At 31.6% G+C, this 14,697-nt stretch overlaps 1 long non-coding RNA gene across 1 annotated transcript; it reads right to left on the bottom strand.

Moving 5' to 3' along the window:
- Positions 1–2,759, bottom strand: LOC126882190 (uncharacterized). Its single transcript, XR_007697208.1, has 3 exons — positions 2,032–2,759; positions 1,788–1,936; positions 1–808 (listed from the first exon to the last, which is right to left on the bottom strand). It is a non-coding gene; the product is annotated as an uncharacterized LOC126882190 (long non-coding RNA).
- Between the last annotated feature and the right edge of the window lie 11,938 nt (positions 2,760–14,697).

Below are 14,697 nucleotides of genomic sequence, written 5' to 3'. Positions count from 1 at the left end.
TCTAATACCAAGTATAACAATACTTGAATATATGCTACACAGGGTGTTATAACAGAAAAAAATAATAAGCAGTAGAATATGATCGCCATTTACAATTAAAAGAAAATATGATTGATTTAAAAAATTGTGGCCTTCTATGGAAAGTTTTTGTTATCATTGGGTTTGAAAGTGTTTTTCCCTCACTAGTATCCTTGTAGTGTAGAGCACCAATTCAAGTTAAACTTGTTATTAATTTTTGTGTTTGTTAGTGTTTTGTATTTTTTTATGACTCTGTAAGCATTGTCTATAAAATTGTACAATTTTCCATGACAATAAAGCATATTTCTATTCTTTCATGTTTCTATCCTAAGTTGTCTATTTCTTAAACCAAAGCATTGATTATTACTACGAAATATTAATATCATCAATATTAATCTCACAATCAACCCATAGAAGTTGTCAAACAAATAAAATATTTGGGAATCATTATTGGTAATTTATTTATTAACATTAAAAACGATTTATTGATTACAGTTAATTTATTTAGTGGAAATTAAGGTAATAATAATAATAATGTTTATTCAACACAAATATAACACTATACATAAAATAATAAACTATAAAATCTTCATGCGACTAAAAACATATCAAAGTGTATAGTTAATAAGAATAAACATAGGAAGCCACAAGAAAATAAATTTGCACGTAGCTATTATAGCCCAAAGTAACTCCGGTTGTTTATCCAAATCTTCACTAGTCAAAAGCCTTTAAATTAAAGTTCCAGCAGTTTTTCCTTTTTCTACATATATAAAATATCTGGTGTTTGTTCCTAAAAACAAATACATAAATAAAAACTCTACATTGTGTACCATAAAAATCATACAAATGTGGAAAGTACCACAAAAGTACAGTACACACTTGATACTCTGACATGTTCAGTAGTCCGACCTTTTGGTCCCATACCTGTCGGACTATCAAGGGACAACTGTATTTTAATATTAGGACAGTTATATAAGGTTTAGGTTAGTTTAGTTAGTTTTATATAAGATCAGTTGCCATAATAAGCCACAACAAAAAGGTATTAAAAGAAAAAGCTATAGATCTGAAATGGGAAGCTACTACGTTTAGTCTATATATATATAAATGAAAGTAAAACAAAATATTATATAGAGTGCACAAAGTCGAATCAACATGAAAATCTGAAGGTAGACAACCATATCTACGAATATGCCTCCCATTTTCACTACCCACGCTAAATAATAAATGACAACAACAACACCAGTCAAGAAAAGCATGGATTCTTAGCAGCAATAAGTGATTTTATGCATACAAAGACTTAACGAAAAGTAAGTTACTAAGTCTAAGCTTAGAATCTACAAAACAAATCTACACATTGCAGTGATGGTTTGTGGAGAATTAAAATGAACCACGAGCTGGATAGTATTAATGTAGAGCGCAGATATTGTTAGAATTGTAAAATCTCAAAGACTAAATTGGCTTGGTCACTCAGAAAGAATGCCAGATAATCAAGCTGTGCAAGTAATCCAGAGATGGAAGCCCCAAGGAAATAGAACAAGAGGCAGGGCCCATAAAAGATGGATAGACGATGTAGAGGGGGATCTTAAAACCATGAACATCAGAAAAGTATCTGACAGGGCAGAATGAAAGAATGTTGTTAAGCACACCAAGACTCACAAAGGGTTGTAGCACCATTAGAAAAAGATTGAAGGACAGTTTAGGCTATATGCATTAAAACATTGTGAGCTTTGCATATAACCACATTGTAATAAACTATATCTTATACTTACATGGTCGAGAGAAGTCTCGGCATTATTTTCTTTACATTTACTTCTTTCATGGGCTCTTTTCTTGCATTCTAGATCACCTTTTCTTTTTATTGTCTGCTTTGGTTACCCATGTTTTGGTTTGGAATATCTTTTTAAAGTGGCTGGCTTTCCTAATAATTAAGTTTGAATTATTACTTAGGTACATCTTTATCATTATTGTAGACATTTTTTAAAAACCTTATTAATTGAATTACATTAAACTTACCACTTATACAATGTTTATTGCATATTCTTTCATATTTTAATTTTAGTTCTGTTCTCTTTATGGCTTTTATCCATTGTTCCCGACTTTGTTTTGTTAGGATTTAGTTAGGATAAATGGCTCCAGTACACGTTGGGCCAACTAGTTGGCCAATGAGTTGGGCCAATAGGTTGGACCAAGTAAGAACAGTGAATACATGGTGATTACACGTTGGTGGAGTTAAAAGTCTGTATTAACCTTTCTTAGTGGATAAACAAAAAACAAACTCTGATTATGGATATGGATGTGGAGACTGTAGCAGCTGCCGCAATTAATTTGTACAATGCGTTCAATGCTTATAGAAAAGTGTACCAAACAAGAGTGATTAAAAAACAATGACGCAAACGACGGTGCTTTTACACCGAAAAAGTATTCATATTAAAGCACAACCTTAAAATTAATACTTATAAACAGTATCAGTATTGTGAGAAGAGAAAACAAATATTTTAAACTCAACGACAACAACGTGTTCAGTGTTCATAACCAAACAGCTGTTTGGCAGATCGCGCAAGTCCCAAAAATCCTTTGATTTGTGCACCAAATACCGACAAGATTCGGTTTGTAGACCAACGCTGACCGCCAATCGCAAACTCATGCCAAGTGGTCCTGTACACGTTGGCCCAACTCCTTGGCCCAACTGATTGGCCCAACGTGTACTAGCCCCATAACTATTTACATTTTTTATTTATTTATTTACAAGATAATCTGTCAATTGTCAAATTGGTGTCAAATATTGAGATTTTAGTGACTTGGCAACGTTGGATCAAGTGTGCGAATTAGCTTCTCGTAACTTAGACAGGCCGTGTAATTTGAGTTGCCTATATAAATGGACCCGATTGAATCAGTATTACAGTTCGTTGAATATTTTACCTTATATTTTAACTTGGCTAAGGCCTAATGCTGATTGGCAGTACATATTTCAAAATTCAACCACTTTTTTGTATTTAGGGGATAAATAGAGTACACAGTGCCATACTTGGTGTTTAAATACTTTTCAGAATTGTTATTTGTATTTATCAAAACAAATACCTACTTTCCTAAAGTATTTGGGAGTTAAATAGTTTTAAAACTGTTTAAATGCTAAATTAGTGTTTTATATAAAGTGAAGAAGTCCTTGATTATGTTATTGTTACTTTTTTTTTCAATAATTTTACGTAGGTATATACATACAGGAACCGGTCCTGGTAAAGAGACAGTGAGGTTGATTTAAATCCGCTCCGCAAAAAAACTTCAAATACTGAAACTTTGCGAGCAGAAAAATCACCAAATTATTTGCAAAGTGTAAATAAGTGAGTTAAGAAATTTACAGTGTAAATTTAAAAAGAATATTGAAAGTAAGATCCATACATTATTAATCTAACCTAGTTTTAATAAAATTATATTTTAACTACTAACAGTAAAATAATTACAGTCATAGTCAAGTTTTTTGGCACTGATAAGAAGTCAAGGTCCTATGGGTGGACTAGCCGAAGCTGCTTTCAGCAGTGGTAATTACTAATAAATTGATTTAATTATAATTAAGGTACTTCGGTATCTATCTATCGAAAAATACAGAGTCGGCTTTCTGAACGAAAACAAGAAGATGTTGAAGAATAAGAAGATATTGAAGAATAAGAAGATATCGAAGAATAAGAAGATATTGAAGATAAGAAGAAGACATTGTTGATAAATCTAATTTATTCAAGTGAACATTAATTGTTGATATAAATAAATAAATAAGATATTAAATGGTATTTAAATAGTTTTATAATTAAAGTAAAAAAAATTGAATAATATATAAATATTTTGTAATTAAAGTAAAAAATTTAATTAATTTGATTTAATCAAGTAGGTTTTGATTTGATTTAATATTTGTATTTATAAATACATACCTACTTTAATAATTTGAATAGGAAGAAAGATGGCGGATGGTAATGATAGCATTAATGAGGACGGTAAAAGAAAAAGCAAAGAGGAGCCAGATATATTTAGCAGGAGTAGAAAAGTGAACCGAACACCAGACAGGTCGAAACCATCAACGAATGAAACCAGCAGCCAGAACGAAATGATGGAACTAATGAGACAATTAGCAAGCGATAACAAAAAGAAAAACAAGGACCTGGAAGATATAAAAAATACAATGGGTAATATGATTGAGGAACTAAAAGAAATTAGGAAGGAAAATAATGAATACAAATTGCAAATGAAAGAAATAATAAGAGAAAATGAAAATCTAAAGAAAGAAATGGCTACGATGAAAAAAAAATAGATAAAATAGAAATAACCTTGGAAGCATGTCAGAAAGAAAAGAAGAAAAATAACCTAATAATGAGAGGCTTACCACTAGACACAATAGGAACAGAGCAAATAGAGAACTTCATAGAAGCAAAAATGGGAGTAAAATCAGAAATAAATAGGGTACAAAAGATAAATGAAACAATGTGTGTTATAGAATGTAAAAAATTCGAAGATAAAATGAAAATACTGAAAGCCAAGGGTAAACTAATGAGCTATAAACAACATAGAGTATATATAGAATGTGACCTAACATTAAAAGAGATAGAAATACAAAGAAACCTTAGGAAGATAGCAGCAGAGGAAAAGACTAATGGGAAAAGGACAAAAATTGGATATGGATTCATAATTATTGAAGACATTAAGTGGAAATGGAACCAAAAAACAAGCCGGATAGAAAAAGTAACATACAATACAGAACCAACTTGTTCAAAAAACTAGCTGTAGAAAACACAATGATGGACCGAGAAACAAAACAGGCAAAGAACAGGGACATGACCAGATTTAAAGATAATAACACAAACGTAAGGAAAAACAAATTGAAGTACAACCTAAACATAGAAAAGAACAGAACAATTTTGAAAATGGCATCATGGAATGTAAGAGGTATAAATGGGAAAGAAATAGAACTGGGGGAAGAAATTAGAGATAAGAACATTGAAATAGTAGCTATAACAGAGACAAAGAAAAAAGGAAGAGGATCAATAATATTAGAAAACGGAATGTTACTAATATACAGTGGAGTGGAAGAAACGAAGAGAGCTCAGGCAGGAGTAGCGTGCCTGATTAAGAAGGATAGTATCAACAAAGTAAAAAATTGGATATATTACAACGAACGTATACTAAGAGTAGACATATATATGGATACAGAGGAAACCAATACAAACCTAATCATATGCTATGGACCAGATGAAGACGCAACAAAAAACGAAAAGAATGAGTTCTGGGACAAATTACAAGAAGTGATAAATGATTGTACAGAGAAAATGGTGATCACAGGAGACATGAACAGTAGAGTGGGGAAAGAAGCAGAAAAATGGAACAATGTCATCGGACCCTATGGGGAGGAAAAAATAAACAAAAATGGAAAATTACTACTTGAATTCTGTCTAGACAATAACCTGGTGATTATGAACACACACTTCCAACATAAAAGGATACACAAGATCACAAGAGAAGTCAAATCAAGAGACGAACAATCAATTATAGACTATACTATAGTGCAAAAAACAGAGAAGAACTGGATAAGAGACGTAAGGGTGAAAAGGAGTTATGAAATTGGTAGTGACCACTATCTACTACAAACCACATTCAAAAGCAAAAGAAAAGAAATAAAAAGAAATGAGAACATAAACAGAGAACACAAAGAAATAATAAAAATTTATAAACTAAGGGAAGAAACAACGAAAATAAGATACACAGAAGGGCTAGAGAAAGAAATAGACAATGAACATATAATAACAGAAACAATAGAAGAAGAATGGGGAAAATTTAAAAATGCGATGATAAAAACAGCTAAATCAATATGTGGAACCACAAGAAATAACAACAGAGGGAAACGAACGTCTTGGTGGAACGATGAAGTGAAAAGAGAAATAAAAGAAAAGAAGAAATTATGGAAAGAATACATACAAGACAAAACACAACAAAAATATGAAAATTATAAGAGAAAAAGAACAAAAGTTAAAGAGATAGTTAGGAAAGAGAAAAAGAAAAGTTGGGAAAAATTTGGAGAAAAAATGGAAGAAAACAGCACAGAAAACGTAAAATTATTTTATAGAACACTGAAAAACCTAAGAAGCAACAAAGAAACGAAACTGAAACAAATAATGAACAAGGAAGGAATAATAATAAATGACGATAAAACAATAATGGAAAGATGGAGGGAACATTTCCAGCTGTTACTGAATGGAAATCAAGTGAACACAATGGAGAAGGAAAGCCACATAAAGAGAGTATCCATAAGAAACACGGAAAATCCAGAAACTATAGAAAAAGAAGAACTAGAAGAAGCAATAAGAAAGATAAAGATTGGAAAAGCACCAGGAAGCGATGAAGTAGCACCAGAAATGATGAAATATATAGGAATAAAAGCAAAAGAAAAATTGTTATACATATATAACCTAATATGGAAGAGAAAAGTAATACCCAGAGAATGGACAAATGCAGTAATTATACCTATATACAAAAAAGGAAACACAAGAGACTGTAAGAACTATAGAGGTATATCACTACTATGTGTAGCAGCAAAAGTATACGAAACCATAATAGAAAGGAAAATCAGAAAAGAAATAGAACATAAATTAGAGGACGTACAAAGTGGATTCAGGAAAGGACACAACACACAAGACCATATATTTACCATGCAACAAGTAATAGAAAAAGCATTAAAGAAAAATAGAGAAATATACCTGAGCTTTATAGACATGGAAAAAGCCTTCGACTCAGTCAAAAGAAAAGATATATGGGAAAGCCTAAAGAAGAAGGAAGTAAGCGAAGAACTGATAGAAGCAACAAAGAGTATATACATGAAAACAACAAATACAGTAAGAATGTTAAATATACAGTCAGAACCATTTGAAACAACTCAAGGAGTTTGACAAGGGGGAAGTCTCAGCCCAGTGCTATTCATAAATGTAATAGATGAGATAGTGAAAGAATGTAAGAAAACTTTCAAGAAATACTGCATCGGTTGGAACAGAATGCAAATGATAAACGCTGAGATGTGTATATTTGCAGACGACATAGTACTAATTGCGGAAACAGCAGAAAAACTGAAATACAACTTAGAGAAATGGAACCTAGAAGCAAGCAAATACAACTTAAACGTAAACAAAGAGAAGACTCAGATAATGAAAATATCAAGGAAACAAGGGACGGAAGATCAAATAGAAATAATGATAGACCAACATCAATTAATACAGACAAATTCATACAAATACTTAGGAACAGTAATCAACAACAAAGGAGACATAGAGGACGATCTTAACAACAGAATGGAAAACACAGGAAAACTATTCCAAGCACTAAATAGAGGATTCCTTAATAACAAAGAAATATCAACAAAGACCAAGATGACAATATACAAAACAATATATAGACCTACGGTGACATATGGAGCAGAAAATTGGATATTAAACAAAAGACACCAGAGCAGAATACAGGCAGCAGAGATGAAATACCTCAGAAGAACGATAGGAGTAAAAAGAACAGATAGAATCAGAAATGAAGAAATAAGAGAAAGACTCAAAATCAAGCCGATACTCGACTCAATCAAGAAGAAAAAATTGGCATGGTTCGGACATCTAACCCGGATGGACAATGATAGACAAGTGAAAAGAGTGTGGGAAGCCAAACCAATAGGTAAGAATAGAAGAGGAAGGCCCATCAAAGAATGGAACAGTGACATTTCGCAGATACTGCAGAGTAAGGGTAAGACTTGGCAGGAAGCAACACAGATGGCATCCAATAGGAAGGAATGGAGAAAGTTCGTTAAGAGCTAGGACAATTCAGAAGATTGTAAAATATTGTAATTTATTGAATTGTAATTTAATGAATTGTATTATAAATGGCCCTACACCGAAAGGTACTAATGGGTCTACTGATTAAGTAAAAGTAAAGATATACATACAATTTATTCTATTGTAACTAAACTCCCACAATGCATAAACACTTTTAGGAAACGGTTCCAACAGGTCTATTAAGGGTAATAGCATTGTAATATCTAGTAATAAATTTGCTGAATTAATATCAGTTTCACATCTGTGTTCAATATTTTTAACTTTCGTGTGCCACTTCTTTAAAAAAGCTTTATAATAAAGAATTAAATTCGAAAAAAGCGTTGTTGCAATGTGTGTGGCCTAACTTAACTGTGGCATGTTAATTTAAAAACTGAATAACATTTTTTACAAAATTTTGGAATATGTTTGTAGAACAATTTTAACAGCTGTTTTTAATATAGATTTCAATCCTCTACAAATAGTCTCTCATGTCTTTTGATGTAAAATATTTATTACTACAACCTTCAACTACCGTCTACCACTATGAATTTGTTTGTTTACGAAAGGTGGCGATTATCTTCCCTCTTTCCCTGGCTATTGCTCTCATTCTGACCGCATTAAATCCCTTCATTTGTATTTAAATACGTCAGAACTCTCTTTTTCATTAAAAGAAGTACTGGTTTTAGTCTTTGCTTTTGGCATATTCTATTTTGTAGGTTTTAGAACTGCGCCATGATATATATGTCTCGCCCCGAGCGTTAACAAAGTGTCAAAGCAAAATCGACCGACCTGCTCATGGTGGCGGATTTTTGAAATTTTATAAGGACGCTTTGTGTATGTTTAAATGAGACATTTAAAAAAAATGCCGTGTCACGCTAGTGATATTATATATTAATATAAACAGAAAATAAAAACGCACTTAATCTGATATAAATTTTTCACTTTCCAATATTGATTATCAGTTCGATTTTGTATACATAACCTCACTATCGCAGTTTATGTCAATAAATCTTTATTAACGCAAAAGAAAATATTTTTGTTGCACTATAAATTACAGTATAAATTAATAACTAATGAATTCTAACAATTTTTTTCGGTTATTATCACTACAAAATAAAATATTCAAGTTTAACAAAATAATCCCATAAGACTCAATGTTAAAACGTCCTTACAAAATCTGACAGCGTGTCACGTGACTGTAAGTAGAGGGGAGACGCACGTAGCCAATTTTGTATCACTTAATGACAATGACAAAAAGACAGATTAAAACCAGTACTTCTTTAAATGAAGAAGAGAGTTCTGACGTATTTAAATACAAAAAAGTATTTAAATTTGGAAATACTGCCCCATCAGCCCAGTTAAAAAAATATGAGGTCCATTTCCCCGATTTAAGTTGATATAGGCAACTCAAATTACACGGCCTGTCAAAGTTTCCACCACCTTGTCTGTCTCTCTCTAGGACCTCTCTCTTGTATCGTGGCTGCATTAGTTGTCTTTGTGCCTATTCCATCCGTATTGACAGTTCATTGGTGAAAAATCCTTAGACAAGGAAAGAGAGAGGACGAGTAATCCTATGACCAAAAGTGAAGCCAAACTGACACCAGAGATTTTGATCATCGACGTATCTTTGGGGTATTGTTATGCATTGAGTATTTAAAATAAAAACATGAAATGTATTTAAAATTAAGAATTTGTGTACGGTAAATGTTTTATTAAGTTTCTCATATTACGTACATATGTTTCAATACATACATATGTTTTTATTACGAATTTTAGATGATGATTTACTTTATTTTTTATGAAATTTTAACCTTCAACGAACACCCACCACTGGAAACCCATTGTTATTTTTGACGTGACCGCCATGTTTCTGGTGACAAACAAACCAAAAACCGGCTTCACTTTTGGAACGTGTGTGTTAAATGAGTGTTACCCGTCCTCTCTTTTTTCCTTGTCTAAGGAAAAATCATTGATGAAACCATAACCTCAACTGTCATCAATATACGACTAACTTCACAACGGCCCTTAGCTCGGTTCAATTTGAACCACATTGGCGCTGCGATCTTAATCCGAATCGCCAATAGATGCGAGTGTGGCATATCAGCTTTACTTTACAAGCCATGAAGAGAAAAAGGCAACGTCGCAATTGATGACGTCCGTAGTCTGACTTTCGGACTACTGCTTTCGAAACTACGATTTTAAAGTACAAATTCTGGTAAAATTTATAGTATTTTTTGAGTCGAACAAGAAAATATTATTAATTGGAAGTTTGTACAAAATAATATTAAAAGTAATTCCTTGTAAGTAACGTTTATTATACAAAAAAAAACCAATAACAAGAATATCAACGGGATTCATTTTTTTCGAATCCTAAGAAAACTAATAAGTATTTTTCAAAAATTTAAACGCAGAGTGAAAGATTACGTTAGGACCAAGGACCCAAAGTCCCTGAAAACTTCTATGTTTATTTTAATAAGACAGGGGTGAAAAACTAAGAAAATTTAGTGTGATTTTTAGTTTCAAATATGTCATTAAAAAAAACTTTTTATTCATTCTAAGGGATTTTTGGCCCTCAGTAATAAAGTAATCTTTTATTCTACGTTTAAATTTTTCAAAAATACTTATTAGTTTTCTCAGAATTCGAAAAAAATGATTACCTTTAAAATACAGGCGTCAAAATTTTTCATTTTGTTCCTTTCCCCTTAAAGTTTGTCGCACTTATTTAGAAACACCCTGAATTGATAGAGAACAAATCTAGTTGTTAAACGTAAGCGAATTAATAAAAAAAAAGAGAATATTAAGAAAACTGGAGTCTATAGTCCTGTCGCCAGTGGGGGTACAACGGCCTCCTTAATTCAGATGGACTTACTTAAGTTTTTTTTATGTATTTTGATCCGTAGAACACGAATTTGTTGGGTAACAGTCGATCCGGATGTCGATAAGATTGTTATAAACAAAGAACTTGAGGAATCACATAACAGCGATTTTTCGCGAAACAAAACATTGTTTTGTATTTTTTGGGTCATTCTAAGCAAAAAATGTTCTTACAAGTTTTTTCGTAGGATGCATAGTTTTCGACATAGACGCGGTTGAACTTTCAAAAAATCGAAAAATTGCAATTTTTGAACCCGAATAACTTTTGACTGAAAAAAAAAATACCAATTCTGCTTACCGCATTTGAAAGTTCAAGTCAAATTTCATCGGTTTTGATTACTTTCATTGTTAAAAATTAATTTTTTTATTGCTTAACAAAGCTATAAACACATAGTGATTGAATGATGTTTTCAATGCATTTCCCATTTGAAATCTAACGAGTAGGCGCGCATACATACAATTTCTACATATATTACGTACATTAAAACGCATGCATTGGGCACGGGAAACACTATGTGTTTATGGCTTTGTTTAACAAATAAAAACTTAATTTTTAGCAACACAAATAATCAAAACCGATAGAACTTCACTTGAACTTTCAAATTCAGTAAGCAGAATTGCTATTTTATTTTTTAATCAAAAGTTATTCGGGTTCAAAAATTGCACTTTTTCGATTTTTTGAAAGTTCAACCGCGTTTATCCCTAAAACTATGCATCCTACGAAAAAAATTGTAGGACCATTTTTTGCTGATAATCACCCAAAAAATAAAAAAAAATGTTTTGTTTTGTTTTGAGAAAAATGGCTGTTATGTAATTCCTCAAGTTCTTTGTTTATAACAAACTTATCGACATCCGGATCAACTGTTACCCAAAAAATTCGTGTTCTACGGGTCCAAATACATAAAAAAAACTTGGGTAAGTCCATCTGAATTAAGGAGGCCGTTGTACCCCCCCTGGCGACAGGACTACTATAGTTGGGTTTTAATTTCAGTATTTTTTAAATGCCGGTACACCATAAAAATGTAACTATTTAGCAACAATATTATTACAGCGGTATTGTTAAAGAATTAGGCTATAACATATTATAAAAATCACTTAAATCTGCCAACAGGTTTAAGAAATATGAGACATTAAAAATGACAAATTTTTTAAGTGGACGGATATCTATATGCACGCAAGTTTATATAAAAATATATTATATTGAACTAAAATCATCTTAATAACATACCTTTTAATGTTCTTTATAATTTGGAGCACGAAATATTGTAAAATATTTCAGTTTCTCTGTAAATAAAGTGAAAATTATTTAAAAACAAATGAGAACTGTCAGAATTAATCGGTCTACCAATAGATGTTGCCAAGTTTCAACTTCATGGCTTGTTAAGTAAAGGTGGCTATGGATGTGGTTATGTTTGTGAAAAAATTGAGGATACGGCAACGGTGTCATATTATATCAAGTATAAAACCCTGCCTGGCCAATCATACGGATGCATGATTTGAATTTCCACTAGACTTGTGTTATGGACACGGTTCTTAGACTATACTAGTATAGTCTAAGAACCGTGTGTTATGGATGGATTTTACGAACTGTGATTGGTCCAATTGGTCCTATTCAAATAGGGCTTTTCATTCACAGTCATTTGTTTCGAGCTTCTGTCATATGTCGTATAATCCGTGTATATTAATAGTATACATAGATTATACAACATATGACAGAAGCTCGAAACAAATGACAGTCGATGAAAAGCCCTATCAATGACATATTTGATGACATTTAAAAGAAATACCGCTGTGTCTAGGTACACGCTAACGTGTACGCAAATAAAAAAGTTAGGTACACGCCAATTAAACCGCATCAAGCCAGTGACGTCATTATTTACAGTGCGCAGTGACTTTATATTTTGGTACACGCTATTTTGATATGTTTAGTGTTTGTTGTTTGTTTGATAGAAAATATTTTTATTAAGGGAAGGGGAAGGGAAGCAAAAATATTCAGATGTTTCCAACTTAATTGTAATAGAACAATGTGAAGGTATTAGTAGTGTCGCCAGGGGGGGTACAACGGCCTCCTTAATTCAGATGGACTTACCCAAGTTTTTCTTATGTATTTGGACCCGTAGAACACGAATTTTTTGGGTAACAGTTGATCCGGATGTCGATAATATTGTTATAAACAAAGAACTTGAGGAATTACATAACAGCGATTTTTCGCAAAACGAAACATTTTTTTGTATTTTTGGGTGATTCTCAGCAAAAAATGATTTTACAAGTTTTTTCGTAGGATGTACAGTTTTCGAGATAAACGCGGTTGAACTTTCAAAAAATCGAAAAAGTGCAATTTTTGAACCCGAATAACTTTTGATTAGAAAATAAAATAGCAATTCTGCTTACTGCATTTGAAAGTTCAAGTCAAATTCTATCGGTTTTGATTATTTGCATTGCTAAAAATTAAGTTTTTATTTGTTAAACAAAGCTATAAACACATAGTGTTTCCCGTGCCTATTGCAGGCTTTTTAATGTACGTAATCTACGTATAAATTGTATCTATACGAACCTACTCATTCGATTTCAAATGAGAAATGCATTGTAAACATCATTCAATCACTATGTGTTTACAGCTTTGTTTAACAATAAAAAAATTAATTTTTAGCAATGAAAATAATCAAAACCGATAGAATTTGAATTGAACTTTCAAATGCGGTAAGCAGAATGCTATTTTATTTTTCAATCAAAAGTTATTCGGGTTCAAAAATTGCAATTTTTCGATTTTTTGAAAGTTGAACCGCGTTTATGTCGAAAACTGCATCCTACGAAAAAACTTGTAAAAACATTTTTTGCTCAGAATCACCCAATAAATACAAAAAAATGTTTTGTTTTGCGAAAAATCGCTGTTATGTGATTCCTCAAGTTCTTTGTTTATAACAATCTTATCGACATCCGGATCGACTGTTACCCAACAAATTCGTGTTCTACGGGTCAAAATACATAAAAAACTTGGGTAAGTCCATCTGAATTAAGGAGGCCGTTGTACCCCCACTGGCGACAGGACTATATATAAAAGTATAATATATTATATAAGTATATATTCAGGTTAGCAAAATAAATATTAGTTAACATTATATATATATATATATATATATATATATATATATATATATATATATATATATATATATATATATATATATATATATATACGTCTTCATATCAAGGCGAGATCCGACTAAATGGAGGACAACCCGAGATCCACCAATAGGAAGTTAATTATTGGAGTATATTGTTCATAACTATCTTTATAATTAACATATTAATCATGGCACACTTAGAGGGGAAAAGATTTTTGTACTTAAATTTTTCTGATAAATTTACAGCGAAACGAGATCCGTAGCTGAAAAGTAAAGGGGAGGACTTATATACGAAATTTTAGATATTTACCGATCAACGCGAGATCACACACTGATGCCAGCTCTAAAGAGTATTAGTCGAGCGATTGGAGCTCGTGTTGTATTGTATATTTCCCACGATATACAGATATATAGCGGGCGGAGTCAATGACGGCATCAACAGCGTTGTCTCGAATTCTTTATGTAACTTTTAAGTATCGCTTCTTTTGTGTCTTTAACGTCTACGATTTACCTTTCAGAAAGTCCCTTAGTTTTGTTACATACATAAGGGTGTGAAAAAAGAAAAAGAATACTTCACAAATAATAACCATTTAATCATGATAATTATTTGCAATACAATATTTTAAAACTGTACATTAATATTCTTAAAAAACACTTACTACGAAACCAAAATGTAATTATTATATTCTTAAATAATACAAATTGTTACAAAATAATTATTTAAATGATTGCTTGTTTTAAAAATACATTACAAGAGAGTAAAATTTTTTATAGTTATTATTAAAGTTTAAAAAATAAAATAACTCAATATGTAATTATTATTTGGTAGTTAAAAAATGATTTTAAGTAAAATGATT

Source organism: Diabrotica virgifera, chromosome 3, assembly GCF_917563875.1.
Source record: "Diabrotica virgifera virgifera chromosome 3, PGI_DIABVI_V3a".
Lineage (NCBI taxonomy): Eukaryota > Metazoa > Arthropoda > Insecta > Coleoptera > Chrysomelidae > Diabrotica > Diabrotica virgifera.
This window is presented reverse-complemented; position numbering and strand designations above follow the sequence as displayed.